The sequence below is a fragment of the Aquarana catesbeiana genome, linkage group LG08 (genome assembly GCF_042186555.1).
Source record: "Aquarana catesbeiana isolate 2022-GZ linkage group LG08, ASM4218655v1, whole genome shotgun sequence".
NCBI classification, from domain to species: Eukaryota; Metazoa; Chordata; class Amphibia; order Anura; family Ranidae; genus Aquarana; species Aquarana catesbeiana.
Genome location: NC_133331.1, coordinates 165,293,157 through 165,315,057, shown reverse-complemented (window position 1 = coordinate 165,315,057; position 21,901 = coordinate 165,293,157). Strand labels below are relative to the sequence as shown.

General features: G+C 45.4%; 1 protein-coding gene and 1 long non-coding RNA gene across 6 annotated transcripts in view; one reads left to right on the top strand and one right to left on the bottom strand.

Annotated features, from left to right (window-relative positions):
* USP54 (ubiquitin specific peptidase 54) overlaps positions 1-9,528 on the bottom strand; it is a 249,867-nt gene extending 240,339 nt beyond the window's left edge. For 2 of the 5 annotated variants that reach the window (XM_073596684.1, XM_073596691.1), the window contains exon 1: positions 9,092-9,526. The gene's annotated coding sequence lies outside the window, so the exon portion shown is untranslated. Of the gene's footprint in view, positions 1-9,091 lie in introns of all 5 variants that reach the window. The other 3 variants (XM_073596688.1, XM_073596689.1, XM_073596687.1) reach the window with 3 other exon arrangements.
* The window catches only part of LOC141106158 (uncharacterized), a 30,910-nt gene continuing 18,022 nt past the window's right edge, over positions 9,014-21,901 (top strand). Inside the window, exons 1-2 of the long non-coding RNA XR_012235684.1 lie at positions 9,014-9,270; positions 14,977-15,027. This is a non-coding gene — a long non-coding RNA (uncharacterized lncRNA). The remainder of the gene's footprint in view (positions 9,271-14,976; positions 15,028-21,901) is intronic.

Genomic DNA, 21,901 nt, shown 5'->3' with positions numbered 1-21,901 from the left:
TAAAGCCACACTCACACAGGGCATCTAGCCCACACATGCCCAATTCTGGTGTTTGTGTGCCCAGGAGACACAGATGAAGCATCTACCCTGCTGCACAGTCTATAACAGGCTGAAATACACTGCAGATGGACACTGTACTGAGTGGTACTTGGTGTTTTTACAGGGCATTTAGGCCCCTTCCACACTGGGGCGGTTTGCAGGCGCTATTGCGCTAAAAAAAGCACCTGCAAACCGACCTAAAACTGCCGCTGCTGTTTCTCCAGTGTGAAAGCCAGAGGGCTTTCACACTGGAGGGGTGCGCTTTCAGGAGAGAAAAAAAACTCCTGCAAACAGCATCTTTGGAGCGGTGAAGGAGTGGTGTATTCACCGCTCCTGCCCATTGAAATCAATGGGGCAGCGCGGCTATACCGCCGGCATAGCGCCTCTGTAGCGGCGTTTTGCGGGCGGTTTTAACCCTTTTTCGGCCACCAGCGGGGGTCAAAACCGCACCGCTAGCGGCCGAATACCGCCGCTAAAACGATGCTAAAGCGGCGCTAAATATAGCGCTGTTTTACCGCCGATGCCCCCACCGCCCCAGTGTGAAAGGAGCCTTAGAGTCACGTGTTTAGAGATGCAGAATACCTGGCATACTTCCCAGAACACATGCAGCCCTAACGTGAGTAGCACTCGGTACAGTGCCCAGCTGCGGCAGCCTTCAGACGGTCGTAGACATTAAGACCCCTTTCACACTGGAGGCGTTTTTAAGGCGCTACAGCACTAAAAATAGCGCCAGCATAGTGCCTGAAGAAAGCCTCAGCTGCAAACCCAGTGTGAAAGCCCTAGCGCTTTCACACTGGGGCGCTGCGCTGGCAGGGCGTCACAGAAAGTCCTGCCAGCAGCTTCTTTGCAGCCGTGTAGGAGCGGTGAATAAACCGCTCCTGCCCATTAAAAACAATGGGGCAGTGCCATACCACCGGCAAAGCGCAGCTGCAGTGACGTTTTGCGGGAGGATTTAACCCTTTTTCGGCCACTAGCGGGGGTTAAAAATAAAATACCGCCGCCGACACCCGGGGCGGCTCAGTGTGAAAGGGGTCTAAAGAGAAATATGTTGTTTTTTTTTCCAGAATCATACTTACCTAGATGGATGCAGCATTGGTCTGAAGCCGCATCTGTCCCCCGTCGGTTCTAACACTGAGAACTGAGAGATCAAACACCGTTGATCGCTCAGTTCTCAGGGCTCCCTGAGCAGAGAGCTGTGGACTGTCAGTCACAGCTCTCTGCTCTGCCCCCCTCCCCCCCTTACTGGAGCACTGAGCTGTGGAGACGGCAGGAGCGGCCAGCTCAGGCTCTCAGCGGCTTGTTGAGAGGCTGAGCCGGGTGTGTGTCCAGGCATGTGGGCGGATCCTGATTTCATTGTCACGATCTTGCCCCAGCCTGGACTGGCTCTGTGATGTCAGCCAACTCCTGCTGTCTGCTTAACATGGGACACAGGAGTGCATTACGAACTGCACTCCTGTGATCCACAGGAGAAGTACACCCAAACAAGCTTAACAGGCTGCAGGCAACAGTGCTGGATGCTGCGCCTGTACCTCCTGGGTGTAGGACAGCACCGGGATTAGATGCACAGGTGCTGGATGCTTCGACCATACTCTATCCAAACTGATTGTACAATCTTCTTTAGATCTGCCATCAGCTATGCGGTGAAAGGGCCTGCCTGGTTTGATACCTTTAGAATAGATTGTTGTCCTCATATTACATAGTTTTGGTAAAGGAGCTTATAGAATCAGATTGTATAACGTATGGTTAGCCTGAAAGGAGACTGTAGAATGTACAGACAGCCTAAATGAGAACAGCTTCTGACACAGTTCACACACAGGGCCTGTTCACACAAAAACAAGCATTAAAATGCATAAAAATGTTTAAAAAATGGATGTGCATTGCCTTCCATTGATGTGTGTTGACACGCATTTTTACAAGCACTGATGCGGGTTTGAGGCCCTATTCACACACACACACACACACACACACACACTGGTAAAATGCAGGTCACTGCATGGACACATAGAAAACAATTGATTGCTAGGTGTCCTGTTCACACTGGTGTCATGCACAGTGTGGGCTGTTAAAATGCTATGTGTATGCACTTAAACGCAACACAGGCAAGCACATGTAAATGCACATCAACGCAATGCAAACCCATTGAGAACAAAAAAGATTTTTATTATACAAGGACCTGTGGCAATTTAACGTACATAAAAATGAATGTCGAAGGGTTTTTAAAACGCACGTCACACACAAAAAAGTATCCAATGCACACCCATTTCTTTATGCATATTTATGTGTAAACTTGACCTTTGGCAGGTTTTACCCCCCATCATGTCCAGCAATATTTAGCACTACGCTACTTTAACCGCTTCAGCCCCGGAAGATTTTACCCCCTTCCTGACCAGAGCACTTTTTGCGATTCGGCACTGCGTCGCTTTAACTGTCGTGCGACGTTGCACCCGAACAAAATTGACGTCTTTTTTTTCTCACAAATAGAGCTTTCTTTTGGTGGTGTTTGATCACCTCCGCGATTTTTATTTCTTTCGCTTTAAACAAAAAAAGAGCGACAATTTTGAAAAAAAAAAGCAATATTTTTTACTTTTTGCTATAATAAATATAAAATATATAGAAAAACATTTTTTTTCCTCAGTTTAGGCTGATATGTATTCTTCTACATATTTTTGGTAAAAAAAAAAACTAAATAAATCGCAATAAATGTATATTGATTGGTTTGCGCAAAAGTTATAGCGTCTACAAAATAGGGGATAGTTTGATGGCATTTTTATTATTATTATTATTTTTTTTTTATTATTATTAGTAATGGCGGCAATCTGCAATTTTTATCATGACTGCGACATTATGGCGGACACATCGGACACTTTTGACACTATTTAGAGACCATTCTCATTTATACAGCGATCAGTGCTATAAAAATGCATTGATTACTGTGTAAATGACACTAACAGGAAAGGGGTTAAACACTAGAAGTCGATCAAGGGGTTAAGTGTGTTCTAGGGAGTGATTCTAACTGTGGGGGGGGGGGGGGGGGTGAGCTTCCACTTACATGACAGCGATCACTGCTCCCCATGACAGGTAGCAGTGATCTCTGTCATGTCACAAGGCAGAACGGGGAAATGCCCTGTTTACATAGACATCTCCCCTTTTTGCGGCTCCGTGACACGAGTCCGTGGGTCCCGCGGGCATGGTCACGCTGTATGCAGCGTGCACGCGCCCACTAGCCCCACCAATTAAAGGGGACGTACAGGTACGCCCATTTGCCCACCGCTGCCATTGTGCCGACGTATATCGGCGTGCAGTGGTCGGAAAGTGGTTAACCACTTGAAGACTAAGCCTTTTCTGGCACACTTTTTGTTTACAAGTTTAAATCTTTATTTTTTGCTAAAAAAATTATTTATAACCCCCAAACATTATATATAAACGCAATTGTTTTTTGGAAAAATTCATTTTAATGAATTAAAAAAAAAAAAAAAAAAAAAACACAATACATACCACAATTCTTTACATAATGTGAAAGATGATGTTACACTGAGTAAATAGATACTCAACATGTCATGCTTTAAAATTGTGCACGCTCATGGAATGGCGACAAACTACGGTACTTAAAAATCTCCATAGGCAAAGCTTTAAAGAGGACGTCTAGTGCTGAAATCATTGCTCTCTCTCTAACGTTCGCTGCAATACCTCACATGTGTGATGCGAACACTGTTTACATATGTGTGCGTGACTTACGTATGTGCTCGCTTCTGCACGTGAGCACGGAGATATAGGGGCGCTTTGGGGTTTTTTTTGTTTTTTTTAACACTGTCCCTTTCAAGCGGAAGTAAAGTCCACTATAAACAAAAAAAAAAAAAAAAAAAAAAAATGAAGGCCCCCCCCAAGGTGGATTATGCCATAATGTACTAGTAGTATCCACAGCATATTAGTATATTATGGCAGACTAACCTGTCAATAGTGTCCTTCAGCGCAGCGCTGAGACCGATCCAGAGGGCCCCCCGAGCATCGATCTTTGCCTGTTCTTCCTTCTGGGTCCTGTGCCTTCGGGCATTTGATAGGCCAGACCGCAATGAGGCTCATCTCATGCACACGGGAGTCACATCGAGGCCGATCAGGGCCATAAAAGTTCACTGAGCTGCACATGCGTGGCTCAATGCACATGACAGCTGACAGCCAGAAAGATGCATTTATGGCAGAAGAGACCAATAGGGTCTCTTCTGTCATAAATACCCTGCCTGTCAGACATTTGCTTAAAAAAGAACTTTTCTTCTTTTTTTGTTTTGATCACTTTTATTTCTATTACAAGAAATGTAAACACCCCTTGTTATAAAATAAGGATGACAGGGCCTCTTTATGGAGAGATCTGGGGTCAAAGACTCAAAATCTCTGCTTGACTTTTAAAAGCAAAAGATCAAAAAATAAATAAATACAATTTTAATCTTTTGCTTTAACAAAAAAAAAATTGTTTACTTCCACCCTGGATTGGAAGTGACATCATGACATTGTTCCAGTCCTCCAAGGCCATAAAGGCGATCAAAAACTATCTAGTCTAGTATATGTACGTATTGCATTCGGCCAGTGGCTAAAGCTGAACTTCACTCTCTCAATCAACATTGACTATTTGTAATCCTTATGCTGCCAGCTTTAGTAAATCGATAGAAAAGTAAATCATAGTTACATGTTTTAAATGTGTTTTTTTTTTACATTTCCTGAGTTACTTCCTGGTTGCTTGCCTAGGCAAAGGATATTATACATCCCAGGAGTCTTCAAGAGGGGAGGAGAGGAGGAGGGTTTTTTCCAGCTAACCACACCCTCCTGCCTGCGTGCCTCAGCTAAAGGCAGATGGATTCCAAGAAGTAAATGCTACATGAATCATCTACCTTTACTCAAGATAGCCACAGCCAGAAATGCGAGGGGGTTGTTTTTCAAAATGATTTCTCAGCAAAATAAAGCATGAAGACATGGACCATTGGGAGAGTTTGCTCTGAATATTAAAAATGAATTAAATAGCTTTTAGGTTTGTGGTGCTCAAATGCAGCGTAGTTCCGCTTTAACTGCGGTCATGCAACTCTTTACTCCAAAAATATATATATTTTTTCACACAAATAGAGCTTTCGTTTGGTGGTATTTGATCACCACTGAGTATTTTCATTTTTTTATTATAGAAAAAAAAAAAAAAAAAGACAAGCTTCTACTTCTGTTATAAAACATATCCAATAAAATAAAATGTCTTCATAAATTCAGGCCAAAATCTATTCTTCTACATGTATTTGCTAAGGACCAGTTCACACCATAGAAAAGCAGTCCGGATGCATTCCAGGTGCTTTTCTGCATGCGCGTTTTTGATGCAGTCCAGTCCTTTTTCCCACCCCTCTTTTTTCTTAACCTTAAAGGACAAGTGTGTTGCAGTGCATTTTTGGTGCATTTAGGTGTGTTCCAGTGCGTTTTTGATGCGTTTTACAGCGTTCCAGTACAGTTCAGTGCAGAAAAAAATGCAGCATGTTCTATTTTTTTCTGGAACTGGAACACACTGGAACTGCAAGCACTGGTGTGAACTATGCCATTAAAAACCATATAACCTACTTTCCATGTGTTTTTGATGCAGAAAAAAAACGCATTGGATTGCATGTGGTGTGAACTGGCCCTAAAAAAAAATAAAAAAAAACCCCAATAAGTGTACATTAATTGGTTTGTGAGAACGTTATAGTCTACACCCTTTTTTCAGTCAAGGCACCCTTTAAACATTATGGACAGTCTTGGGGCACCTCATTTAAAAATGTAAAAATGATTCTAATAGTTTTACATAATGAAGCAACAACCACACAAGTAGGACATCCAATGTTAGAGGTGATTTATTCTTCCAAAGAAAATACAATTTTAAAAAACTGGTAATGACTAGCATGCCAATGTTTCTCTTCTCCCTCAGCTTTTCTCCATTAGGCCCCTTTCACACTGGGGCGGTGGGGGCGTCGGCGGTACAACAGCGCTATTTTTAGCGCTGCTGTACCGTCGTTCTTGTAGCGGTATTCGGCCGCTAGCGGTTCGGTTTTAACCCCCGCTGGCGGCCGAAAAAGGGTTAAATCCGCTCGTACAGCGCGGCTATAGCCGCGGTATTACCGCGGTATAGCCGCGCTGTCCCATTGATTTCAATGGGCAGGAGCGGTTTAGGAGCGGTGAATACACCGCTCCTTCCCCGCTCCAAAGAAGCGGCTCGCAGGACTTTTTTTACCGTCCTGCGAGCGCACTGCTTCAGTGTGAAAGCCCTCGGGCTTTCACACTGAACAAACAGCGGAGGCTGTTTATGGGCGGTTTTCAGGCGGTATTTTTAGCGCAATACCGCCTGAAAACCGCTCCAGTGTGAAAGGGGCCTTAGGCTGGATTCACACCTATGCATTTTTTGTGCTTTTTGCATTTTGCAGATTTGCACTACAGATCGTGTTCCATAGGAAACAATGTTAAATGGACTGTAGTGCAAATCTGCAAAAATGCAAAAAGCACAAAAAATGCATAGGTGTGAATTCAGCCTTACTTAGCTAATGTGACCCCAGCGCTTATGAAGAGAGGCAAGGTAGGGTCAAGCAATGATGCTATGCAGGTAACCGACATGCTTCTCAACTGATGATGCCATTGGTTCTTAGAACACCGGCAGCTAGAAGGTTGTAATGGTGTACAATGAAAACCTGTGGCTTTTTGTAATTAAAAAGGCAGCCTTCATTCAATTTTTGGGCAATTTTTGGGCATTTTGCTGAGGCACCCCTGAAGAAACCTTGAAAAAGGCTGGTCTACATACTATGGTATATATACTGGAAACTATGCAGCTATAGAGGCTATACTGTAATGGCGGTGATCAACGACTTATGACTGTGATAGGGTGATGGACACTCTAGTGCTAACAGACATTATCTGGGAGGTACATTAACACTGACACCAAATACAGTGATTGGATAAAAGACTGTACTGACACTGGATGGGAAGGGGTTAACATCAAGTAGTAACCAAGAGGATACCTGTGTGCCTTAGGTGGCAGGCCATACACTGGTCGAATTTTGAAAGAATTTTCTTTCGAAAATCTTATCTAAGAATTTTGTCCGTATTTCGCACCATTACCCTCGGTTCACACCAGAGGCGGCACGACTTGCAGGTCGCCTCACCGAGGCGACCTGCACACGACTGCCCGGGTGACTTGCAATACGACTTCTGTATAGAAGTCTATGCAAGTCGCCCCAAGTCGCCCCCAAAGTCGTACAGGAACCTTTTTCTAAGTCGGAGCGACTTCCGTCGCTCCCCTTAGAACGGTTCCATAGCACAGAACGGGAGGCGACTTGTCAGGCGACTAGGTCACCTGACAAGTCGTCCCTGTGTGAACCGAGCCTTAGTGGGCTGCAGCAACTGCTGATTTTCTTGCGGCCATAGAACTTGAGAAATCAGACATGCTGGAAATTTTTTGAAAAACGAACGATTTTCTAATTAATGATGGGAGAATCATGCGAGAAACGTAATCGAAAAAGAAATGCGCATGTTAGAGCTGCACAATTCTGGCTAAAATGAGAAGCACAATTTTTTTTTGCTTAGAGGATAGATCACGATTCTCTCGCGATTCTCACCGCGTAACATCATCTTTCACATTAAAACAAAAAAAATTGTGCTAACTTTACTGTTTTTTTTTTTTTTTTTTTTTTATTGAAGTGTATTTTTTCCCCAAAAATTGCATTTGAAAGACCGCTGGGCAAATACAGTGTGACATAAAATATTGCAGCAATTGCCATTTTATTCCCTAGGGTCTCTGCTAAAATTATATTATATTATATATATATATATTTGGGGGTTCCAAGTAATTATTTAGCAAAAAAGATTGATTTTAACTTAAGAAAGAAGTGTGAGAAAAAGATTTAGACTTTAAGTGGTTAAACTTCCTGCATTTACACATTGTTGGCAGATTGCCCAGGTTATTTATTTACACAGAAGTTCTATCCCTTTGATCTAAGAAGGAAGTTAGTTACAATGTTTCAAGTTCTAAACTTGGCAGACTGCCCTGATGCTTTCTTTTGACAGCTGAGTAGATAATCTCTCCACTTGTTTATATGAAAGAATCAGCAAACTCAGCAGGAGAGATCCTCAGGGGGGGTGAATCGAGATCACGATTTTTTTTAGCGATTAATTGTGCAGCTCTAGCGCATGTGCAAGAAAAGAAAATTCCCGGAAAGGAAAAAAGATTCCCAGCCACGAAAATTCTTTTCTGTAGCAACATGAGGTGAAGCTGAAGGCTTGGTTGGCTGAATTTCGAAATCACTGGTGGCATCATCGGATCACAAAACGCACAAATGTTTTGATTTTCAAAAGAAAATTCTTTCGAAATTTGACCATGTATGGCCAGCCTTACAATGTTTGTTGCTTTTACCCTCTGCTTTGCAGGGAGAAGAAACAGCCCGATCGCTGATCTGTGTACAGAGCCCTGTGTGTTTGTAAACACAGGATTCTGTGCTGTGATTGGCTACAGCTATTCAGCAGGTTTCAGCCATAAATCATTGGTCGAAACCTGCTGACAAAATCCCGCTGTTGCCAATGACAGAGCAGGTTAGCGGGGAGCATGTTCATACCAGGACAGGTAGGATGATGTACATGTAGGAGATCCATGTAAACGTACATTGACGCGTGTTACATAGTAGTAGAGCTCTGGGTGTTGTGTGAACAGGACCACATAGTGCTGGAAATACAGTCCATGGCCAATGTTTACCACATAGAACATGCACAGCCCCCCCTTCCTAGACATGACACCCCAATGGAGGACCCCCTATGACTGGCTCCATAGGAAGGCCTGCGGGGCCTGCACCCATCCTGAGGTGATGTACATACAAGCCCGCCACTGGATGTGACACAGGCCCTCCGCACATCCTCCGAAGAGTGAGGGAAGCGGCCCATAGATGTATACATGGTGTGTGTGTATATACGGGGTGTGTATACGGTGTGTGTCCTCCGCCCGCCGCTCCCAAGTTCCCGTGTGTCACCTTCACCCTCCCCCTCCCCCGGTACACGGGCCGGCCTCGGTACTCACACTTCTCCCGGTACTCCGGTCCGCTTCCCGCTCATCCTCCCATCCGCAATCACAGCAATCTCTGCATCCGTCCGCTCCGTCTCTCTCTTCCCTCCCGGGCAGTTCTCCTCACAGAGATGACATCATCCCTTCAGACATGCACCTGATTCTCAGGATGCGGCCCCTCCTCCCACACACAGGTCATTGTTTTCCTTAAAGGGACTGCTCGGGATTCGGGCTGTAATCTCCTCCTCAGTGACTGGAGAGCGGCCTCCTTCCCCTGACTGAGAGCGGATAATACACCCTCCGGGCCGGGAGCCTCACTACAGAGCTCGGGGCTGAAGGCTGGGAGGATCTGATTGTTGTAGTGATGGGCTCTGCTAGGACAGTGCGAGCTCTATGGAGCCTGCTCCAGTCACTGCATGGAGGGGACTGAGCTCTATGGAGCCTTCTCCAGTCACTGCATGGAGGGGACTGAGCTCTATGGAGCCTGCTCCAGTCGCTGCATGGAGGGGACTGAGCTCTATGGAGCCTTCTCCAGTCGCTGCATGGAGGGGACTGAGCTCTATGGAGCCTTCTCCAGTCGCTGCATGGAGGGGACTGAGCTCTATGGAGCCTTCTCCAGTCGCTGCATGGAGGGGACTGAGCTCTATGGAGCCTGCTCCAGTCGCTGCATGGAGGGGACTGAGCTCTATGGAGCCTTCTCCAGTCGCTGCATGGAGGGGACTGAGCTCTATGGAGCCTTCTCCAGTCGCTGCATGGAGGGGACTGAGCTCTATGGAGCCTGCTCCAGTCGCTGCATGGAGGGGACTGAGCTCTATGGAGCCTGCTCCAGTCGCTGCATGGAGGGGGCACTGAGCTCTATGGAGCCTGCTCCAGTCGCTGCATGGAGGGGGCACTGAGCTCTATGGAGCCTGCTCCAGTCGCTGCATGGAGGGGACCGAGCTCTATGGAGCCTTCTCCAGTCACTGCATGGAGGGGACCGAGCTCTATGGAGCCTTCTCCAGTCACTGCATGGAGGGGACCGAGCTCTATGGAGCCTTCTCCAGTCACTGCATGGAGGGGACCGAGCTCTATGGAGCCTGCTCCAGTCACTGCATGGAGGGGACCGAGCTCTATGGAGCCTGCTCCAGTCACTGCATGGAGGGGACCGAGCTCTATGGAGCCTGCTCCAGTCACTGCATGGAGGGGACCGAGCTCTATGGAGCCTGCTCCAGTCACTGCATGGAGGGGACCGAGCTCTATGGAGCCTGCTCCAGTCACTGCATGGAGGGGACCGAGCTCTATGGAGCCTGCTCCAGTCACTGCATGGAGGGGACCGAGCTCTATGGAGCCTGCTCCAGTCACTGCATGGAGGGGACCGAGCTCTATGGAGCCTGCTCCAGTCACTGCATGGAGTGGACCGAGCTCTATGGAGCCTGCTCCAGTCACTGCATGGAGGGGACCGAGCTCTATGGAGCCTGCTCCAGTCACTGCATGGAGGGGACCGAGCTCTATGGAGCCTGCTCCAGTCACTGCATGGAGGGGACCGAGCTCTATGGAGCCTTCTCCAGTCACTGCATGGAGGGGACCGAGCTCTATGGAGCCTTCTCCAGTCACTGCATGGAGGGGACCGAGCTCTATGGAGCCTGCTCCAGTCACTGCATGGAGGGGACCGAGCTCTATGGAGCCTGCTCCAGTCACTGCATGGAGGGGACCGAGTTCTATGGAGCCTGCTCCAGTCACTGCATGGAGGGGGACTGAGCTCTATGGAGCCTGCTCCAGTCACTACATGGAGGGGGGACTGAGCTCTATGGAGCCTTCTCCAGTCACTACATGGAGGGGGGACTGAGCTCTATGGAGCCTGCTCCAGTCACTGCATGGAGGGGACTGAGCTCTATGGAGCCTGCTCCAGTCACTGCATGGAGGGGACACTGAGAGCTCTATGGAGCCTGCTCCAGTCACTGCATGGAGAGGGGACTAAGCTCTACTGAGGGGACACTGGGAGGTCTATGGAGCCTGCTCCAGTCACTGCATGGAAGGGGGACTGGAGCTCCACTGGGGGGACAGTGCTCACTGGGAGCTCCGGAGTATAAAGTGGGCTTTGCTGCGAAGGAAGGAGGGGAGCACTCACTGGAGTTTGAGCATAGGAATGGGCTGAGTTCACTGGGAGTTACATGAACACTGCTCCAGTTGTCGCATGGAAATGGGCTCTGCTAGGAGGATAGTGCTCACCTGATTTTTGCATGCTCCCTCCCCCTGCGCTTTGTCCATTACACTCTCCCTCCCCCTGCGTTTTGTCCATTACACTCTCCCTCCCCCTGCGTTTTGTCCATTACACTCTCCCTCCCCCTGCGTTTTGTCCATTACACTCTCCCTCCCCCTGCGTTTTGTCCATTACACTCTCCCTCCCCCTGCGTTTTGTCCATTACACTCTCCCTCCCCCTGCGTTTTGTCCATTACACTCTCCCTCCCCCTGCGTTTTGTCCATTACACTCTCCCTCCCCCTGCGTTTTGTCCATTACACTCTCCCTCCCCCTGCGCTTTGTCCATTACACTCTCCCTCCCCCTGCGCTTTGTCCATTACACTCTCCCTCCCCCTGCGCTTTGTCCATTACACTCTCCCTCCCCCTGCGCTTTGTCCATTACACTCTCCCTCCCCCTGCGCTTTGTCCATTACACTCTCCCTCCCCCTGCGCTTTGTCCATTACACTCTCCCTCCCCCTGCGCTTTGTCCATTACACGCTCCTGACCCCTGCGCTTTGTCCATTACACGCTCCTGACCCCTGCGCTTTGTCCATTACACGCTCCTGACCCCTGCACTTTGTCCATTACACGCTCCTGACCCCTGCACTTTGTCCATTACACGCTCTTGACCCCTGCGCTGTGTATATTGCATGCTCCTGACCTCTTTGCATATGCTCCTTGTGCAGTTCATAAACTTGACCTGTTCACTACAAACTCTGGTATATATGATTGAAAAGTTTCATTGTTCAAAAATAGTTGAGCTTGGCTTTGTGTCTGGCTGTGAGAGTGGCACTTGTGGCCAAAAGCATATTTTCTGGGTACATATGTGTGCCATGTATGCAGGTAGGAAACGCTGGTTCTATTTAACCAAGTCCCTTTAAGCTGTTCCCCGAGAAAATACAGTGCAATATGCACATTTAGCTTGACGATTACAAGTATTAAATCAGAATACAAAAAAAATGCATCCTATATGACCCAAAAACAAGATCCTGGTTATTAAAGGGTACCATTTCCCCCTCGATGAGGGGCGTCAGAGTGCAGAACCCCCATTTTGTAATAATTGTAACTGCTCTTTTGCTTATTGATAAAGATATGCATGTTTATATTAATAATGGACTCTGATTTTCTATAACTTATTTGGACATTACATGCATAAAAAAAATTACTAATGCCACGTACACACGATCGGACTTTACGGCAGACTTGGTCCGGCGTACTGGATTTCGTCAGACAATTCGATCGTGTGTGGGCTCCAATGGACTTTGTTTTCTCAAAAGCTGGACGGACTTAGATTTGAAACATGTTTTAAATCAATCCGTTGAAATCGAGTCCGGTCGAAAAGTCAGCTCGTCTGTATGCTAGTTCGACGGACAAAAAGCCACGCTAGGGCAGCTATTGGCTACTGGCTATGAACTTCCTTGTTTTAGTCCGGTCGTACGTCATCACGTACGAATTCGACGGACTTTGGTGGATTGTGTGTAGGCAAGTCCGTTCATTCAGAAAGTCCGTCGTAAAGTCCGTTGAAAAGTCCCCCGGGCAAAGTCTGCCGTAAAGTCCGCTCGTGTGTACGCGACATAAGGCTGCTAAAATGGTACCAGTAACTTGTACTTGTTTCTTCTTTTATACTGCCAGAGAAGTGGCACAAGTGCTACACTGAATATTTCCCATTGTGTCTTTTCTGCTATAAGGTATTTCTACCTTCCTCCATGTAAATATCTTAAACCTTACAAGTGCAACTTTGTGTACAATCTCAGCATCTGCTGGGTTCCCCAATGATTGAACTCCAGAGTTACAGCATCCTGGCCAGGCCAATTAAGATGGCCAAAGATCCCAAACCCTAGAGGCATCCGAAAAGAAGATATCAGCGATGACTGATTGCCAGCTGCTTGGCTGCAATCACTGTTTGGTGGACTGTTTTCTGGGAGGGGGCAGAGTGGCAGCATGCAGGCAGGTGCCGTCTGCTGTCTCCACCGCAGGTGGTGCTCAGCCGTAGTTTCAATGCAAAGGGAGAGGAAGTCATGAGGAACATGGTTCCTTTATGGTTTTCTGAGTCACTGGGGCAGTGATCCAATTGGATGCTGGCCACCCATGTGACTCTGGTGGCCATCTTGGCTGTGGCAGAGTCGATTTAAGACCCTGGCCCCTGAGTTTGGCGCACTTTTGCGGTGGGTAGTGTAAGGACAGATTACTCATCTGTCAGGGACAGTATTAGCACCAGAGAACAGTTTCAGACCAGGAGGGAAAGCTTAGGGCTCGAATCACTTGGACGTCTTCCCATTTTGGTATGAGACGACTAGGCTGCATTCTGCCCCTCCTGACAGACGCTGTCAGTTTGGCTAATACCTGCTCTGAAACACGCTTTTGGTATTCTTGAGTGCTCCCGGTCAGGTCCTCTCCCACCAGGTTTGTTGTGAACTGTTTGCCTTTACTACAATACAAGTTCTACTAATTGCACCTGGACTGTGTGTGTTATTACCGCCGCACCACGCTTCACCCACCCACAAGCTGCCCCAGGTATAGTGTTAGTAGTCATGGGGGGGTATTGCTTGGCAAACAATGTATTTCTGAGGCTTACTGGTTGCCTCTGCAGCACTGCCCCCACCGGATTTCACTGTGCACCCACAACTGTGAAATATCAATTACCAACATAAGGACTCCAATACAAGGAGCTTTCCTGCTCTTGCACAGCATGTGGACATAATCATGTGGACTCTCAGCTGCCAACACACCTTCAGGAGGACTGCGAGAGTTACTTTGATGGGGGCTGCATTTTTTTTTATGTGTGGGAGGTGGAGAGGCATTGTTTGTATCTGTGAGGAAGAGGATCCCTGCATCGTTTGCATGCATGAGGGGGCAGGGAGGGCTGCATTGTTTGCATGTGTGGGGGAGCAGGGGGGCTGCAATGTTTGCATGCGTGAGGGGGCAGGGGGGCTGTATTGTTTGCATGTGTGGGGGAGCGGGGGTTGCATTGTATGTATGTACGAGGTGGTGCTGCCTTGTTTGTATGCATGAGAGGAGGGGGGTCTATATTGTAACTGTGAGGAGGTTGAGGGGTCTGCATTGTATGTTTAAGAAGGTCGGTGGGGCTGCACTGTTTGTATGTAGTGGGGAGGGGGGGCAAGGGGATTTATGTGCAAGGATAAGAGGGAATGCATTGCATGTTAATGTGTGAAGGATGGGGGGGGGGGTGCATTGTTATGTGTGTAGGGATGAGGGTTAGAGTGCTGCATTCTATGTGATTGTAAGAAGAGGTGAGTGCAGTGTCTGTATTCATGAGTAGGGGGCTATATTGTTTGTATGTGTGGGATAGTCAAGGGACTGCACTGTATGTGAGTGTGTGTAGGTGGGCAGAGGTGAGTAGTAGTGGAAGGGGGTACATAAACAAGTGGAGTATTTTGCTAGCAAGTGTTGGAGGGGAATGGTAGATGAGCGAATGCAGGGGTGAATGGTGGGGTTGGAAAAGGGGCTGCTTGAAGTAAGGCAGGTTCCTTATTCTGGTAGAGGAGCTTTATTGGCCAGAGATTTTCTTGAATGCCATCCCTCTGTGCTGTGTATTAACTACTCCTCATCTCTGTATGCTGAGGGTACATTACATACCGCACTTTGTACATTATATACTCCTAATACCTGCACTCTATGCTGAGAGTAATTTTGTACTCCTGTGTTTATTGTTTCAACAGTTCCTGGTTGCTAAGTAGCCCCTGATTACTTTAATACAGTTCTTCGTGAAGGTAAGCTCAGAAGAAGTAAGGTTTATATGTATCTGTGAAATTCTTGTTTATGGTACAGTAATTAAAAAGACCCTATTACCAGATGATAAAGCATTTTTTTCTCTTGATGCTTTTATTAAAACAAGCATAACTGATACACATGTTTTTTTTAATTGGTTGCTTTCCCCTTAGCTGTGCAAAATGAATAGGAAATGGATGCTTCTGGAAGTGTCAAATCCTGATATCTGCTAACTCTCCCTGCTCTTTCTCACACATATGAGCGTCCTATGTGTTTAGCCTCTGCATTGTCGGCTTACAGAGAGCAGAGGTCTCTTTAAGGTCTCTTTCACATGGGTGGTCCGATCAAGTTTGCCTGTCAGTTTTTCAGTTGAACCTAATCAGAAAGTCCATGTATTCTTATAGATGGGGGGGCGGTTGGGTGTAAACGGACTTGTGTCTGTTTCTGGGTCTGATAAAAAAAAAAAGGGGATCCGTCCTCTTCCGTTTAGGTGGATTGGATCGGTGAGTAGAGCAGAGCAGGCTCTGTCCATGTCCATGCAAAAACTGAGCGGACACGGATGCGTTGTCCACTTGTCTCAGATCAGCTAGGGATCTGTGCGCTGATCCCTTGCTGATCAGAATGGAATCAACCCGGAGTGAAAAGGGCCCTAAAGCATATTTTGTGGGTACAATGACTAAGGCATAGGAATGCTGTGTACAGTATACAGCAATTAGGTTCAGGTTCTATTTAACTACACGCATTCAATTTCCTCCCACTATTAGCACTGTTGCCACACCCTTGATGCGTCACAGCACACTGTGTGCTTCAGGTGTTTCACAGGTATTTTACATTCCTCATAATGCCCCAATACTTCTGGCTTTCAATCATTTTGTCTCTGGCTGGTCCGGTGCTAAAGAATCCACCAGAGGCAGAGAACATTAACAGAAAGGTCCCACAATGACACTTATGGGTCCATGTGAAACCTAAATTTCAGACCTGGAGCTGTGCACTGATGCTGAAACTGAAACTGAACTGAAAGTGTGATGACAGCTGGGAGTGGGATCATGGCCACGCACATGGGGGGGGTACATTTTGGCATCCTTGTCTTGGGTACTTGATCCTAGACTGACAATCACTCTCATTCTGCTGGTGCTCAGAGTGTTGTTCCAGATCATGAAAATCTTTGCAAAGGGGGGAATCTGAGAGTATAATAGTCACATTTACATTTATTGATTTCAGAGTTTGCCATTTTACAACAATTTTAAAGTAGATCTAAACCCAAACACCAAAATATATATATATATCTCTTATGCCTGTGAGGTTTAAGACGGTAATGAAACTTAAATATGTAAATTTCATTCAAATAAATCCTGGTGAAGAAGGTACATGTAGATAGGAATTGGCTGACAGAGGCTACTGGAGATCATCAGTGCTGAGATGCAAAACAAGAGGATTAAAAAGGGTGAAAACAGTATTTTGTGGGAAAGAAACATGGCAATTGTTTATGATGCACGATGCTTTAGCAAACTAATGCCCCATACACACGAGCGGAATTTCCGTCGGAAAAATCTTGGATGGTTTTTTCGACGGAATTCCGCTCAAGCTTGGCTTGCATACACGCGGTCACACAAAAGTTCTCTGAACTGTCGACCGTCAAGAACGCGGTGACGTACAATACTACGAGGAGCTGAAAAAATGAAGTTCAATGCTTCCGAGCATGCGTCGAAGTGTTTCCAAGCATGCCTGATTTTTTGCATGTCTGAATTGCATACAGACAAACGCATTTTTGGATAGGAACTTTTTCCGACCGAAAAATAGAGAACCTGCTCTCAATCTTTTGCTGGCTGGAATTCTGCCAGCAAAAGTCTGATGGAGCATACACACGGTCACAATTTCCGACCAAAACCTCTCATCAGACTTTTGTTGGTGGAATTTCTGCTCGTGTGTATGGGGCATAACAGTTAGTGGTTAGATCTAATTTACTGTCTTAGACCATTGTTCTTTAAATATTGGTTTCTTGCAGTAAAAAGAACTACAATACCAAGGGACTACTCTATTGAAATCAGACCTAAGGAAAATAGGATTGTTGTTATCCATAGCAATCCGACAGGTCTGTCATTCTATGATCCACACTAATCACAATTTCAATGAAATCTGATTATGACAGGCATTGTTCACATTTTGGGTTGCTCTTGTTTTGTCTTTCTTGAGAACATTGCATTAAAAAATCTTCTAACAGTAATAAATGATTGACATTTTATTAATATCCCAGGGAAAACCTTGTCAGCAATAAAAGTGTTTTTTTTTCTTTTTTTAATCATACTGCATGTAAGGGGCAGGCATTCCTAACATTTGAATGCTGATAATCAGAAGACTAAACATTTCTTCCCTTCCTACTACAAGTTTAGTGTAGCTGCTCATTTTCTCCAGCTTTAATTCCAAACAGGAAAAATCCACTCACTGAAGACCCCAGACAATGGGTGAAAGAATTCCATTACAGGACAAAGAAATGCTTGAATTATAAATCGTGCAAAGCATTTTTTACCAAGACATCTAACCCAATCCCTTTAGTGAGAACCTATTAATCTGTACTTTTTGCATTTAAAGGGTCAGTAACCCTAGAATTTGATGTATGGAAAGAGCTAAGACTACACCCACAAATGCTAAGTTATTATTCTCATGCCCAGGCAGAATTTGAGATATTTCACAAGGGCAAGGTGCTAGCCTTTTTTAACAAATGATTTCACATGCTGTATGCCAATGTTTATCTTTTCATGTGCAAGCTGTTATGCCATAAGTGCCAATGTTGAAACCCACTCATATTTTTACATTCTAGTATCGTTTTAGCACATATTACCGCCATGCACAGTAATCAAAGGGGGCTTCACATTTACCAGGAAGCAGCTAACATGTAGAAACAGCAAATACTGCAGATTTAATGTTTTCACTAGTTCCTGCACTGATACAATCCTCAATTGTCTTCAAACCATTTTATTAATGTAAAAATAGCTGAAATCTAAGCCCTTTAATGCATCTATATTTAATCAAAACACTACACTTATTTATAAAACATTTGCATGGCAATTTGCCCAAAGAAAGAACATGTACATGCATTTGCATGTGCAAATGAGACAAAAAACAAAGGTTATTAGGCTTTTTCTTGGGCAGGTTGAATGCTTCCCATTGAATTTCCAATGATACTTATCCCATCTAGTGAAAAAATGTGCTATTTTCTATTCTAGAAAAAAGGAAGGGGTGCCCCAAGGGGATGGTGTGGGTAAAAGGGTGGACAGGATATTGGCAATAGAATCATAGAAGATGTATATAAAAATATAAATTTTATTGGATAAATATATACAAAATAGAATAGAAAATACAATAAACATCTAAAATCATGAAATTGAAATACATTTAAAATAGAAATCAGCAGCTAATTTGGATGTTGAGAGCACACAACATTACTAGACTGGAAGTCGATTGAATATGGTGGTCACAACAAGTCCCAACATGTTTCGGAACAGAGAAAAGCCAAAAGGCTATACAGACTCTGTATTCATTTCCTTCTTTAGGGGTTAGATGGAAGCATGCTGGTAACATTAAGACATATATTCCTGGACAGTGTTGCACAGCATTATTCGGATAGATGGTCCCTCATGCCTCAGACAGAAGGCTAAAATCGCATGGCAATATTCAGCAGATGAAAGCATAAAGGCATTTTATACTTTTAAAGGATTTTGGAAGATTCCCAGGGCACAAATAGTAGGTGGTTGAGGATATTTTCCTAGTGGGAGCAGCAAATCAGGGTACACAAGGACACCCTCAAACGGGCAAACCAACAAGTGCCTTAGACAACCGTTTAATAGCCAAGTGTCTGCAATTGGATGGATACCAAGGCTGCCCAGTCTAGTAATGTTGTGTGCTCTCAACATCCAATTAGCTGCTGATTTCTATTGTACATGTATTTAAATTTCATGATTTTAGATGTTTATTGTATATTCTATTCTATTTTCTATATATTTATCTAATACAATTTATATTTTTATATACATCTTCTATGATTCTATTGCAAATATCCTGTCCACCCTTTTACCCACACCATCCCCTTGGGGCACCCCCTTCCTTTTTTCTGACGTTCTGACGTGGGGACGTCCCCCCCCCCCCCCCCCTACACCAGAACACTCAGTTCAGCGTTCTTTGCCATTGGCTGAGACCGCTGAACGGGGGTGGGTCGGATGTTGGTTTTCCAGCATGCACCAAACGGTGGGCTTCTGTCGGACAGACCAACATACACATGGGTCGAATGTCAGCCTTTTTTTTTCTCTTTTTTTTTTTTTTTTTTTGAATCGCCCATTGCCTCCCAACATTCAGCCTACATGTACAGGGCTTAAGGATCTTTGTTTTTCAGCCATGTCACCTCATTGGCTCTAAGTTGGAAAAAAATAGTCTTTTGAAAATGAGAAACCTTATCCTGGTGGACTGGCTTTGCAAACTGAGCCTTATAGGTTAGCCTAGTAAAAATTAAGCTAATGAAAGCTAAGACACCAGGATAATAATCTTTATTTTGAAAGCTTGAGGGATTTTAAATTTACAGTTACATGGTGGAAACAAAGTTACTCATCTTTGTCCATTGAGCCTGTTTGGTTATTCTTCTTTTAAAAAATAATTTTGTTGTATTAGACCCCATTTACATCTTCACAACTTTGTGTCATATGAACTTGTGTTCTTTTGCATTTTTTTTGTGCGATTTTGCGCAACACGCAGAGGGCAACCCAATAATTTGAATGCATCAAAGAAACACCTGCATCCTTTCGCATTTGGATTTGGAGCCTTGTATGTTTTTTATCACCCATTTTAGCGCATTTGTCACACATTGCGCGAAAACACTCATCTGCTGGTCACATTTGGGGTGCTGTTACGGGCACCACATGCATAACGCATGTTTTTTATCATTTGCATACATGTGAATACAGCTTTAGTGTTAGTTATCTAAAACAAAAAAATGAATAGAAGAATAAGGAAGTGGGGGGCACAAGGAATTGTACCTCAACATGTTTGTGATACCATCAGAAATGGAAGGAATGTGGAGTTATTCATCTGAAGGAAGTGATGTCTGCTTGGGGCTCAATAGGGGAAACTTGTGCGCAAGTGTCACGTACCTAATAGGAGACTGAAATGATGAGGCTTGCCTCTCTTCAGCTCAAGGATTGCTGGAAGTGGAATAGACAGCGCCAAGGGACAGGAGGAACACGAGTGCCAGAAGATGTGGACTGCAGAAACTGAGACTCATCCCGACCCGAATGATCCAGCAGAGCATATGGCTAGAAGTGTCAGTAGGACCATAAGGGAAACCAGCAGAGATTAAAGGAGAACTCTGGTTGGGCTGCAGGTTCAGGATGGCGGAGTTCACAAGTGATCCCAGCAGAGGAACCAGAGGTTAGCAGAAAGCAATCAGCGCAGTACAAAAATTACAAGCCAAATCAGAGTCATGAATGGAGCCAAATTCAGGAACTAGTAGGCAGGAGTACAGAGAAGGATACAAAATCAGGTCAGGGGAGAGCCAGATCAATAACAGGACACAGGTCAGAACACAGAGAACAAGCTGAAGACCAGTCAGCACTCAGACTAAGCTAGAGCTTCCCTTATCTGGCACCAATACTGGCTGGCTAATAGGAATTCCCTGATAGCAAGTTGACAGGATGAAATAATGGCCGTTGTCAGTAGGGGGGAAAATGCCTGGTATTGGAGGGAGGAAAGAGAGTCAAGCATTGGTGGTCAGTGGAGGGTTAAGGTTTACATACAATGCATAGTGAAGCTTATTGATGATATAATACATCCATCAGTGCAGTGCAATAAAATGAACTCAAATATACCACTGAACTACAGATATTCACAAATAATCATATTATACATGCTGTATAACCCCAGGGGCATAGATAAGGGGGGATCAGGGGTGTTCAAACCCCCCCAGAACATCCTGGTAAAATGCACAGACAGTGTCCCTGCTATTTAGCCTCAGCATCAGCACAGTAGAAGCAAACTGAGTTTTGTAGTGCAGCAGCCAGCCCCCTTCTATTGTGCCCCACCCCCTCAGTTTAATAAGGGGTCCCCCTGAAAAGCATGAAATTACTGCGAGGTCTCAGATGCCGGCAATTGACAGTGCACGGTTGAGGGAACTCCTAGACTCCTCCTCAAGGTATCATATGACACAGCTGAAGGGAGACTGGGGATGCAGAAGTTTTCCTACTTCTGTGCTGTGCTGAATCTGAGTTCTGGTATATGGGGAGGCATCAATTTTCTGTTTTGGGAAGGAGGAAGTGAAAATTCCAGCCTGGGGGAGTTTCTTTTGGTGGGGGTAAAGGAAAGGGAGGTGGGTTTGCTTTTGGAGAAGGGGGGAGTTTCTTGTAGAGAAGTTTACAGGGGTTGGTTAATGGCAGGGATTTGCTTCTGGGAGGGAGTTTGTTTGGGTGAAGGGAGAGTTTCTTCATAATTAGGAATCTTTGCTGGGGGAGAGGGTGTTGACTGTGGGAGATATTTTTGCTTTGGGGGGGTCGGTTTAGAGACAGGGGGGTTTAAATTTTGGGGGGATATTTGAGGGAGGGAGATATTTTATAGTGGGAATCTTTGCTTGGGGAGGGAGGGTTCTTAGGAGGGAGAGGGGGATTTTTTTCCTTTAAAAAGAGATGTTTTTTTAAAAATTATACTTACCCAGGTGGATGGAGCTTTGATCCAATGTTGTATCTGTCTCAAGCTGCTTCTAAGACAAACAGAGCAATCAAAGACTGCTGATCACTCAGTTCTCAGCCTTCAGTGAGCAAAGAGTGGTGACTGTCAGTCCCTGGCTCTGCCCCCCTCCCCCAAGCTCACTGGAATGCCAGGCTGTAGAGGGGTCAGGAG